We start from the raw sequence: 11,783 nt of genomic DNA, 5'->3' as shown, positions 1-11,783 counted from the left end.
CCAGGATCATGACTGGAGATGAAGGCCATTGCTTACCGACTGAGCCACCCAAGCGTCCCAGAGGTGACTCCTCTTTATCGCTGGGCACACAGAAGAGAGTCAGTAGGCATAGATATTTTATCTCAATGTCTCAAACCTGCAGGTAATGAATCATTAAAGTTTGATTTTGGCTAGAAAGACAGATTGAACAATAAGCTATTATAGACTTTGGTTTATTTCCAAGTATTAAATATGTACCAGATAAATATGATCGTCACAAAAACTATATGTAAAAATGTCTCTACTTTTGGTTTCTTTTGCAGCCCACTAGAAAAAAAAAAGTGATGTTTCTGGGTTTTCAGATAATTTGAATAATAAGAAGAAAGGCATGGGAGGTGGACAAATTTTGTCTTAGTGTCAATCTTTTTATTTGAGCAGCACTGTTACCTCCCATCAAATTACATAGGCAGAAATCCCACTCCTCTGAGAATAGCAATTGCGTCACTCCATGTGTGTTTCTTATTTTGGCTGATAGACTATTTTTAAAAAAATTCTAGTTCCTTTCCACTTTTTGTATATGCTTTGATTTTTGCCTCGTGTATATATCACAGTGACTAAATTGTAACTCTGATCTGGCCCCCTTATTAGAAGTCTGTCAGCTATATTCATACAAACAGCATCACTTTAGCAGAATAAGTTTTTAAGTTTTTGGATTGTCGTCCCATTTTCACAGTTGCAAACCCCTGTGATGGGAACTTCCTATGCTCTTAGAGATTTTTTTGAGCCAGGGGTATAGAAGAGGGGAAAAAGGAGAATGAGAACAGATAGAGCTGATGAAAATACCAGAGAATACTTTAATTACTCAGTAGGTCTTTGTTACTTTTAAGCCACAGACAATTTTTTTTTTTTTAAGAGAAAAATCCTGATTGAACTCAATAGCACATTGAATCCATCCCAACGTTCGGATTGAATTTTCTTTATCTTTTAGGATCCACCCCTTCCACTCCCTATCCCTGGGCTTTTGGTCTCTCAGTTACAATATCATTTTTCAAAGGGAAAAATATTGAACAGTCCTTTGTATTTTCAGCTCCAGCATGATCACTTATGGACTCAGGATCTTCTCATACTGTAAGAAAAAGTAAAAGGGCAAATAAAAAAAGGGAAGTTAATTTCTGAATATGAGATTTGGCTCTTCTTTATCAAATATAGTATGAAAGCTTGAGCTTTAAAAATGTGACATAAATAGGGAAATGGTTCAATAAATTATGATGCATCTTTATTACTGGATATTACACCGCCTCTTAAAAGAACAATGTAGATATGTCTCATCAGGGTCAGCAAACTTGAGGTCTAGAGGGCCAGGATGGATATGGGGCAGGGGGGGTGCCAAGCATGTGATTTACTGAGAATGGGGTTCCCACCAGAGGGACTCTTGTTTCTCATTGGTTCATGGTGCAAATTGGGCACAATGTTGCTGTATCTTTCATTAAGAAGAAAAAAAAAGGAAATAAGGATTTTCTTTATGTTGAAAACAAGTTTTAAAAATTTAAAAGAATTTGTGAACTCTGACCTACTGGTTGGCAACTTCCGGCTTAAATATACTGACCTACAGTGATGTCTGAGTCAAACAAGAAGAAAAACAACCTACAGAACAATGCATATAGTATAATCTCATTTATTTTTTAAAAAATCCTGCATTACACATGTGTGTATGTACATAGAAAAAGTTCCGTAACATAGTTTCTGCATTGCTGAAATTGTTGTCAGCAAAGAGGAGGGAGGCCTGACGTGTATTTGGGGGGAGGGGATTCGGGTGTTTGAAGGAGGCTTTTGCTTTTATTCTACATACCTTTGTATTGTTGGCCTTTAAAGAATAACAAAAATGTTTTCATATATTGTGTTCATAACTTAAAACTGCTTAAAACAAGGTCTTAATGTTCAACTACCACAGTTTCCAATTTTTAAAAAAAATTTTATTTATTTTATTTTGACAGACAGAGATCACAAGTAGCCAGAGAGGCAGGCTGAAACAGAGAGCGGAAGCAGGCTCCCGGCTGAGCAGAGAGCCCTGATGTGGGGCTCCATTCCAGGACCCTGGGATCAGACCTGAGCCTAAGGCAGAAGCTTTAACCCACTGAGCCACTGAGCCACCCAGGCACCCCCACAGTTTCCTATTTTTTTGGTAATGTCCTTCTTTAGAATGTAGATGAAAAAATAGGGAGAAGGAATGAAAATCTTTTGAAAGGCATTTACCTCTTATGGGTATAGCCTCCTCTTATTCATACTAACAATACAACTGTGGTAGGGTTTTGAAAGTCATTGCTGAAACGAGAGCATTTTCAGGTGCTGCTATAGCAGACTCAATGTTATGACTCTAGAGCAACATTGAAGCCCATTTGTATTTTAAGTGTGTGTTGGTTTTGTTTTCTCATTGATAAATTGATAGTTCCTGGGTCATTCAGTGGGTTCTTGGTTACCTCGGTTGGTGATATAACGCCACAATTTTTATTCTTGCTATTCTGGCAGTGGTTGGACATTTCCCTTAACTACAGCTGTCTTGGGAATGTGTTTTATTGATGAAATATTGGATGGATGAACCATTGTCAATCCATTACTCCTACTGGAATGATGACTCGAAGTAAACAGCTGCTAGTTGCTGATCCCTCTGTGTACAAACAAATACAAAGGTCTGTAATGCCAATACTGCAATATTATTTTGCTGAACAAGTCAGTATCTATTTGGTTGCAATTGCTAAAAAGAAAAAAGGAAAGAAAACCAAATTAAGGAGTCTTTACCATTTACATGAAAAATATTTGGGAGAACAAAACCATTTATTTCCAACATGAGGTATATAAAATGGAAATACCAAATGTGTTTTCTTACCTCTTTGCATTTTGCAATTGCCCATATGCTGCAGAGCTTAAAATTGAATGATTCATAGACAACATGGTGAAATGCTATGTAAGTTCATGCCGTATGTGAACTCTTGTAAATTGCAGCGCTGACATGAACTCAAAACGTTCACCATTCCAATTCATTGTTTGAAAACACATGTTTCAGTACCAGAGTGGCAAAACCTCCCTAGCCCTGCCTAGTTGCTGCTTTGAACCCACACTCCTATTGGTAATTTTAAAACCTCTTAACAATTAAATACTTAAATAATGTTACAATCCCTCCTCTTGTTTCCTATATCAAATTGTACTATGGGATTCCATTTAGATCTTTTCTCAGAGGGAAGGAAAGAAAAGTGAATGAAAGTATACCATTCAAAATATCAGAAGTGACCTGGGAGAGAGATGGAGGGTTGTTTCATTACCTAGGATGACTGAGTAAGGGAATAAAAGAACGTTGTTGCTGCATTTTATTATCCACTCTGCAGCTTAATGTAGTTGTGGGGGCGCTCAGTAAAACTGCCGCTTTATCTTAAATGAACTGCAGTATGTTGCAGTACTGAAGCGTTTTGGAAGAACAGTCACTCCATTATTTTTGCAGAGATTACCTGCTTAGAGTGAAACCTATACGGAATCCTTTCTGACCTGTTTGGTATTGTGATATTGATAACCAGCCACACTTTCCAGCCCCTTATCTTGCCTTCTACGGGATAATCTTTTCTTCTGGATCTTAATTCTGCTAATAGCACCCTTGACTGGCTGCCAGACAACAAACACAGGCAGGTGAAAAATGAATGGCTCCAGCCTGACCACTGATAACTTCCAAAGGCTTTTTATTCTCAGAATTCCCTCCAAAAAATACAAGATGACAGGATGCCTGTCAATTGCATTCCTCCTGCTCATTTCTGCAGGCACCCACCCTTCCCTACCAGCCACCTCCCTTCTTATGATTTGTTCCTATAAGGGAATAGCTCATTGATCTCTGTTCTGTTTGCTTGTTTTCTTCAATGCATTTTAATGTTTTTTTTTTTTAATTAAGAAAGTAACATATGTGTGTTATGAAAAGCTAGAAAACCCACAGGAGTTTACAAAATGTTCTCTTCCTTCCTTATTCCTAACGGTTAATCACTGCAAACAGTTTGATGTGAATTATTCCAGACCTCTTTTAGGGACCCATTGGCATATAAGTCTATTTTTGTTTTTTCTTTTTAGTGACAGCAAAAAATGATACCAAACTTTATTCGTGTTGTGATGTTCTTAACACATCATTAAGATCCTTCCTTACCACATACAAATATTCTTTATCCTTTTTGATTGGTTATAAGATATTCCATATTATGCATGTAATGTAATGCATTTTATCACCCCCCTATTAAGAAACATTTTATTGACTTTACTTTTTCTGTATTTTATGTATAATACATTTCTAATTTCATTTTCTACTATAATGAACATTCTTATGTTTTTATCATTATGCAAGAATACTTCTAGTTGAGTTTTTTAATCCCTATAAGTTTTGGGTGTTTTGGTCTCTGTGTTTTTTAAAAAACCAGGAACACATGATATTTCCAAATTAAAAGTGGGGGTTGGAGAAAGTAATTTCCCATGTAACTGGTTAATGCATAGGCTTACCTTCTGTGATTCTAGGTCTTGATGTAGTTTAAAATGAACAAAACGAATGTGCACCACAGGTATGCAAAATAGTTTTAGAGAAAATACTTTTTTTGATTTATTATCTGTGGAAGTAACTTATACAATTCTGAGAAACACACACACACACACACACACACACACCAAACCCAACCCAGGGGTTTTTACTCTGTGAAATCAATATTCTACATTGTGTAGGACTTGAACTCTGAAAAGTGCTGAAAACAACTTACTGCCTTTCCCTTGCAAGGGGCTCTGGAAAGTCCATAGTATATGATGTGGGGGAAACAATTGCTTGTTTGCTCCAGAGCAACGTTTTGTACTCCTAAAAGATTCTTGATTGTTCTGTGACTCTGCGACCGGGGCAGTATATTTAACAGTGCGGTGAAATCAATCTCAGAATAAGACTCATTTGGTACTAAAGTAGTGATTTAGGTGGAACATTTGAACATATGATTATAAGGTAAGTCCTACTAAGGGGGCCTGGCATGATTAGCTTTGCTGGAATATATAAAAGTATCAACTGTTCCTTCAGGGAAATCACTTTAACAGATAACAGCATGTTGTACAATGTTTCATCAGTGATATTTAGATCTAAATTAAGAGCAGTTGTGAGATGGGTTGCCGATTTTTCTTGTGATAAAAGGGAAATAGTTCAAGAAATATAGACCAGATGTTATCTTAATCCAGACCTCATGTAAAAAAGCACACTTTGGGACAGTAATAATAGTCCATTCTACCTGTTTTTAATTTTCCTACTCTCAGACACCCCCTGTGAAAAATAGATTAAACCAACACATCATTTATGCATCAGCGCTAGACTGGGGTTTACTTTGTATGGAATGTACAGATTGAAGTTTGCAGTCATTGGTTTTTGATAAATGCTTTAAAATGCTCGTTTGACAGTAGCATTTAAGAGGAAAAACCCTTAGACGGTCAATGGCTTAGAAGGAACGTTCACAGTTTGGGGATAATCCAGATTTCAAGAAAGATTCTTAAATTCATTGCTCCTGGAGGCTGAGCTACAAAATCTGTAATAAATTTATATAAAGTCAATATTAGAAAAGTAGGTAACATGAACCGTCTCTTGAAAAGTGCCTTTCGTTCATTTGGAAACATCTCCTTAATGGCCCTGTTTGCAAATGTGGAGTAAGGAAGCATGACTCAGTTGGTCTCTGGAGTGTGACACCCACTGTCTTCTCCCCACAGTGGGTAGGTGGAAGAGGGTATCAAAGGTTCATTTTGTAGGAGATGGGCTTTTCCATCATGTTTCTGTCATGGATGCTATCTTCTGTCTCTCACCTCACCTCATCTGTGCCTGGGACAGATGGCGTTAATTGTGTTGCAGGCTAAAATCGGATTCTATGCAAGTCTTTGAAAGCTGTAGGCACAGGGGAGAGCTATCCACAGGGCCCCTTAGAGCAGAAGAAGGCTGCAGGGGCCTGGCAGGTAGCCTACGTGGATGAAGTAGAATGGGCAGAAGACCAGAGGGCAGAGTGGGGGCCACAGGGACCGCAAACAGGCATTTAAGAGGGTGAGGGCTACTCCATTTCAATCTCTGTTATCATTCAGGAATGCTGGCTAATGCTAACAGTTTCTTGGATTTCTTTGTTTCTAGAAAAATTGGAGCTTTCTATTTTAACATAAAAATCTTTTTTTTTATCATGACGAAATATACATAACATAAAATTTACCATTTCCACCATTTGCAAGTTGCATTAGGTACATTCTCCTCATTGTGAAACCATCTCCACAAGTTTTTCCATCCTTCCAAATTGAAACTGTACCCATTAAACAATAATAATTTCCTCATCCCTTCTCCCCCCGGTCCCGGGCAACCACCCTTCTACCTTCTGTCTTTGTGATTTTGACTACTCAGGGAACCTCATGTAAGTGGAATCATACATTTGTCCTTTCGTGACTGGCTTACTTTACTTAGCATAATGTCATCAATTGAGTATGATTCTTGTTGTAGCGTATGCCAGAATTTCCTTCCTTTTCAAGGCTGCATGATATTGCACTGCATGTATATACCCTTCTTTGTTTACCCATTCATCCTCCTAGGGACACTTGGGTTGCTCTCAACTTTGTCTATTGTGAATAATGCTGCTTATGGATCTCTTGGTTTCTAGAACAACGTCCTGTCCAGATGAACTGTCTTCAGGCTGGATTGAGGCTTGGGCAGCCGGTTTGGGACCTCTGCCTGAGAACCAGTGTGTGACAGCCAAATCCTACTTTTTCTTGAATGGAACGCAGCGCTATATTGAAAGGGACACGAAAGCAATAACTTAATGAAGTCCCCGCTGGCCCCGAAGAATTGAAACAGGCTGGAATTCCCTTCCTGGGCATACTCTCACAGAGAGAGGAGGGCATACTCTCACAGAGAGAGGACTCTCGCTGTGAGTAGGGCTGCCTCCGGGCCTAGGCTTCTTCCTTCAGTCTCTGGTGCCAATGGCAGTCAGTGTGATGAAGGGAACCATCAGGACAAGCCTTCACAAAAGCTGCATCCTTGTGGAAGATGCCTTCCACGGCTGGCAAAAAAGGCTTCATTACGTTTTTCAGGAGATCAATGTTCTTTTCAAAATGTGATATTTCCATTTTTATTTCGTGACAGAGAAGCAAGACTGTGTAATAAGAAAAATGAGCCTTTAGGGGCCCGCCCACACAACTCGACCTCTGCAGGGGGAGTTGTTCCAAACAGCTTCAATAGGGATTACAACTCAGGATTTACATTTTTAAATAATTAACCTTCTGATCACCAGTGACAGTCTGAGGGCATTTTAATGACCATTGTTGTTTTAATTGGAGTGATGGCAAAAGCCTTAGGAAATGACTTTTTCTTATCAGAATCTAGGCAAAAATGCGGTTTTTGTCATTCTGAAGAAATTACTGCAAGTTTTCTGAACTCTAAATTACCTAAAAAGGTGTATTTTGCTCAGCGCTGTTTTCTGAACTCTAAATTACCCAATAAGATGTATTTTGCTTGTATTTGCCAGGGCTGAGCCCGAAACCATGCACACTGTGGGTGCTTGATAAACATTTGTAAACACTGGATTTTTTTTTTTTTTTAAATACAGGATTTCTTTTGGACAACTGCGCACAATGCGTAGAGGAAGCTATTAAATGGTTTTAAGAACGATGAAACCATAGAACGTGGGATGAAAAGTACATCTTAATTTATGTGTTTTGAATATTCTTTCTGAAATCTCTATTTACTTTGAAAACAAAGACTTACAAAAATGTGCTCTTAATGTAAAAAAGATCCCGTCAGTAGTTGCAACAGGACATATAGGTTAATACTCAAAGTGTGTTATTAGTAATGACCAAAGACCTTTAGCCTCCTGTCCAAAATTCTGTTTTACTGTATAGAATGAGAATGTAAACTCTATCATGTTGGGCTATTTAGTAACTTATTAGTGCATTCATCTTTTCATCATTTGACAGGTGGAAGTAGTAGTTCAGTTTTTAGTTTTAATTATAAGGGATTCCAGATGTAGAATGCTACACAAATTAAAACCAGAGCTGCTCATATGTCTTTTCAAAGCAGGCTGACTTCAAGGTATCTGCTTTTCATTTCAAAATGTTATTAAAGCTATTACTAAGAAATTCATAGTCTTTGCCTGTTCCAATAATTGACACCTTTAAAGTGACTAAACAGATTTAGAGTGTGCAGAAAAGTAAATTTGTCTTAGAGAATGACCCTAATCATCTATTTCCATATAATGGACAAATCAGTGCCCTTGGTATTAGCCTGGGAGTTGATGAATTAAGCTGAAGGGTTCTCCTCTTGCCTCACTCTCAGTTTTACTTTTGTCTTCCTAATTAAACTTTATTTGCAGAATTTTGCTATTTAGAAGGGGGATTTAATGATCTCTGCTTACCTCAGCTCGCAGTTCCCCAAGTTTATTTCTGCCTGTTGGAACAAGGGAAAACATTTTCATGGAAACAGAACAAACGAACCCAGAAACTTTTTGTTTCTGAGTGATTTTGATAAGCAGCCTTGGGGAAGTCCCGTCCACAAAAACTTTCCTACCCCCGTTTCCCAGCTTGCTGTTCATTTGTACATGTACAAAAGTGGCTTCATAAACAGCGGAGATTTTCAGTAATTGGAAGGATAGCTGGCTGGGCTGATAAATTAGAGAAATAACTTGTTTGGTGTAAACCGAGCCTGTTTCTGAGGCAGAAATGTTAGGCTTTTATCCTCTGGAGTGTGATTGAAAGGGTGAGAAGTTAATTTGGCAGCCTCGCTTCTATGGTTTCATAATGTTTCTCCCCACCCCCTCCCTCCAGCCCCAGCGAAGCCCCGGGATTGCAACGCTTTGCGCCTGCCCTCATACAAGGCAGGACCGTGACCCGAAACGGAACCCCTCTCCCCAGGGCACTTTCTGAGCAGCAACAGCTTGGCTCAAGTGTTTCTTATGAACAGCCGTCCTGAGCACTTGATCTAAATCATGCCATTTCCTTCACAGCATGGCACAGTTAACAAGTCAGTGCACCAACACAATCTACAGATGGCAGTTCAAAAGGTGCGGGTCCCCCCAGCAAGATAAAGGGCAGGCGGTTCCAGGGGGATGCTCATTACCGGGATGCAGCCGGGGGCTCGGGAGGGGTGTGAGCGCCGAGCTGGGCTGCGGGGGCGGGCGGGCTCCGGGTGGGGGTGCGTCAGCCCTGCTCCGAAAATGCAGGCGTGTCTTCGCAAATCAAGCCAGTGTTCTGAGAGCTATGTTATTGAAGTAAAGTGCAAACAGCCTGCAGAGAGAGGCTGTACTCAGCCTGGGCTGCCTCCTTCCAGAGCCTGGAGAGGAGAGAGGGTGGTGACAGGGTACAGCACTTACCTTGCTCCATTTATCTGCAAACCCTGGCAAGTATAAGGCAATTTCCTGAGCAAAGTCCCCAACATCAAAAGCGGTGGGGGGAACTACCGGCGAATGCAGAGTCCCCTTGGCACTGGGAAAGCGCCCTTCTAGCTCGCGGCCCGCGCTCCTCCGCAAATTACATTAGCGCTAATGTCCAGCGAAGAATCTACGAGACATATTGGGCCTTTAGACTTCAAAACAGGCCTAAATTGGAACCATATTGCGGGAATACTTCTTAGCTAACATTTATATTACTTCAGTTACCAAATCCAGACTAAGTCCCCGGACTCGGCAGGGGAGGACATAATATATTAGGAAGTAAGAGGAGGGTGTTCTCTTCTGGCCTCCTTTTATAAAAATGTACAAAAACTTTCCTCGTACTAGCAAGGAAATGACTACAAGGCCCTAAAATGTGGATTTCCAGAGGCCGATGGGGGGGGCGCTCCCCGCCCAGGCCGGCCCCCAAGCTGTGTGTCGCCACGCCTTGGGGGAGAGTTAGCGCGCTGGGGCTGCAGGGGAGAAGGGGCAGGTAATTAGACGCGCAGAGCGAGATTCTGCGGGGTCTCTGCGAGTTGTCAGAGGATGAGAGCTATCTCAGGAGACCCAATCAGCCTCTCCTATACCGATCTTTGTAAGCAAATCTCTTTGGGAAAGCGCATGCTGGTGCTTTACCACGAATTTCAGCGCTGCAGAGAAAGGAACAGTTTACTTGAGTCCTGTCTCAGCAACCAGTGAAGATTTTTCCTTTCTGCACTTATTTTAATCTGAACGTACTGAAATGGATAACATTCCTACAGCTCCGAAGTTTCAGCAGCAGTGCTGCCCAAGAAGGGGTAGATGGTGCGGCGCGAGAGAGTCTTTGAAAGTATCGGGTAGGGAGGAAGGAAGAATGCGAATGTATGAAGAGTGATCTGGAGGTCATTCTTGTTGCTCTCACTGGTCTGAAGTTTACACTGGTGTTAATGCCATTACCGCACGGTTCCCATCATAAGCTCTCCTGTTCTTCCATTTTTTTTTTTATCACCCAGCCTCTTATCCACACCCAGAAGCAGGAGGGGGGGGGCGGTTCGTAGAGGGGAAGAAAAGGGAAATAAATCGGAAGGGTGATAAGTTAGCAGATTTAAAATTTAGGCTGGGCCGAGGGGTTTTAGTTCCAGGGGGCCTCAGTAGGACAGAGACTTCACAATGGTCTATCCTATTAAGAGCCCCCAGCACCATAATCCAGGGGCTGCCACTATTGTCCTTCTTGGGTTCCTGAATACCCTTTCACACAATGAGAGCTTGAAAATCTCGTTGATTTTCAGAAGGGAAGTAGATTTTCAGAATGGAAGTCCGTGGGTCACAGTGCACTTGTATATGCTTCAGGCATTCTTTCTCTACAGTTTATTTCTACCTGACATTTTCAAGACTTGGGCATGACTTTGGAGAGAAAGAAATAGTCATACGATTATATGTACCTGTAATTGAACAGCGTTGTTTTGTCAGAGCCCGCATTACATCATGTACATTTGGTTTGCTGTCTTTCGGGAAGGTTTTATTTGCCATCTCCCATCTGAATTTCATTGGGATTTCCACTGGGACATACATGAGCATTATCAGTTTCTCTTTGCCTCGTGTTGAAAAGGCCGTCAGCTTACAGTACCTGTGCAGACTCACAGACGGAATGTAACACACAAGTTTATGAAAACTGGCCAAGGACCAGAGCGTTCTTTGTATCTCTGTAGAAATGAGCATAATGCAGTGATCATCACAGGCCCTTGAACTTTCCTTGGCAGTTTGGAGGACACAGGTTGGCTTGCTGTGGAAGACAGAAACAAATACTAACCATATTATCATAGATCACAGCCATGAAATACATCTGGGCAAGACTTGAGAATGAATATTTGAAAGACAAAACAAGACAACAAAAGTCAGAACTTGCATCATCAAGTGAGTTTTATTTTTCAAAGTATCACCTTAAGAGACTATGTGTTTATACTAACGATGCTACCATTACTGAGAACATTCTTGGAAATGCTCGTTTGAAATTACCTTCGGAACCAGGATGCAGGGAACTCAAGAAACCCGTGCTTTATACTGGCACTTTGTTTTTGCCCACCCTAACTCTGTTATGCACCTCGCCCATTCATTTACCTGATTCATAAGATTTGATCGCAAATGAACTCTTCAGATAACCATATTCATGAAAAGGAGACTATACCTCTGAAGGTAAATCCAGAAGAGAATAAGGGAAAATGTTTTGAACAAGGGAAGCACCATATCCTTTATGCTATTAAAGACCAAGTTCATTATCTGTTGGTCATACCTTTTGATGAATGGAAAAGCAAATAATGAATCAAATGGGAAAATTGAAGTAAGAACTTTCAGCAACTCCTTCCTTTCTCCTTGGGGCCTTGTAGTATTTAC

The 11,783-nt window shown here is 40.5% G+C and overlaps 1 long non-coding RNA gene across 1 annotated transcript; it reads right to left on the bottom strand.

Moving 5' to 3' along the window:
* Nucleotides 1–813: 813 nt before the first annotated feature.
* Nucleotides 814–9,330, bottom strand: LOC123943273. The gene is made up of 3 exons (XR_006818605.1): nucleotides 9,104–9,330; nucleotides 8,403–8,434; nucleotides 814–1,105 (listed from the first exon to the last, which is right to left on the bottom strand). It is a non-coding gene; the product is annotated as an uncharacterized LOC123943273 (long non-coding RNA).
* Nucleotides 9,331–11,783: the final 2,453 nt, after the last annotated feature.

The sequence above is a fragment of the Meles meles genome, chromosome 6 (assembly GCF_922984935.1).
Source record: "Meles meles chromosome 6, mMelMel3.1 paternal haplotype, whole genome shotgun sequence".
Classification (NCBI taxonomy): domain Eukaryota; kingdom Metazoa; phylum Chordata; class Mammalia; order Carnivora; family Mustelidae; genus Meles; species Meles meles.
The sequence above is the reverse complement of the archived record's forward strand: the minus strand, read 5'-3'. Positions and strand labels throughout refer to the sequence as shown.